The sequence below is a fragment of the Hylobates moloch genome, unplaced genomic scaffold, assembly GCF_009828535.3.
Source record: "Hylobates moloch isolate HMO894 unplaced genomic scaffold, HMol_V3 SCAFFOLD_24, whole genome shotgun sequence".
Classification (NCBI taxonomy): Eukaryota; Metazoa; Chordata; class Mammalia; order Primates; family Hylobatidae; genus Hylobates; species Hylobates moloch.
Genome location: NW_026652299.1, coordinates 16,716,118 through 16,717,105, shown reverse-complemented (window position 1 = coordinate 16,717,105; position 988 = coordinate 16,716,118). Strand labels below are relative to the sequence as shown.

The window sequence follows — 988 nt, the reverse complement described above, 5'->3', positions numbered from 1 at the left end:
GTTTCACCATGTTGGCCAGCTGGTCTCAAACTCCTGACCTCAGGTGATCCCCCCACCTGGGCCTCTCAAAGTGCTGGGATTACAGGCATGAGCCACCACGCTCAGCCTCATTTGTTAATCATCTGCAGCTGGAATAGTTCACCATCCTGAATTAGGAAAGATTAGAGTTTAAATAAGAATATGTCTGTGTAAAATACAGTAATTAGTTGTATATAGATATAGGCTCACATGTACATGCTTAGCAGAATATGCTTATTCTCTAAACTTTATGTAATTCTCATGACTCTTTAATTAACTATTTTGTTTCTCACATTCTGAGTTCAAGATCCATTAAAGTATTTTTAAAACTAGAAACACATAAACTTGAGCAAACTAAATCAACCTGCTAGCAGTTATGTCTTATTCGAACCTGCCAGACAACAAATTACAAACTTAAGGACTGAAATTAGCTGCTCTTGACTTATTATTACCATTTAGAAGAATTCAATTGCTTTATATTTGAAACTTCCTGAGGGCAGGCACCTTGTTTTTATATTTTTGTTTCCCAGTTTTTGGAACAGTGCCAGGCACATAGCAGCTGCCTTTAACAAATCTTTTCTGTGAGAAAAAATGACTGAGTGACTGGTGAGTGAATGAAGATTGCATTACTTCTCTTGAAATTCTGTGGAGATTCGTGATCCTTTTGTAGTTCACAAACATGATGATTGGGTGTTCACACGCATGTGTGAGATGTGCCACTCTTGAACCTTCTAACAATGTCAGCGCATTACCCATCTGATCTGAAAAAAGAAAAAAATTAAATTCTTTGGAGATGCCTTGCCTAGGTGACTATACTGCTTTCTGGTTGAAGAAATAGTGGACTGCTTTTTTTAAAAAAAAAGCACGTAAGATTTTATGTGTGTGTTCTAAAAAGTCCTTGAATTTCTTTTTACCATTGATTTTACAAAGAGCTTTAAGAAGTTGGATAGCCATCATGCATCCCTTTATA

At 36.5% G+C, this 988-nt stretch overlaps 1 non-coding gene across 1 annotated transcript; it reads left to right on the top strand.

The window, feature by feature from the left end:
* The first annotated feature begins 676 nt into the window (after positions 1–676).
* LOC116463071 (small nucleolar RNA U13) lies at positions 677–780 on the top strand. The gene has a single exon (XR_004246543.1). It is a non-coding gene; the product is annotated as a small nucleolar RNA U13 (small nucleolar RNA).
* The last annotated feature ends 208 nt before the right edge of the window (positions 781–988 follow it).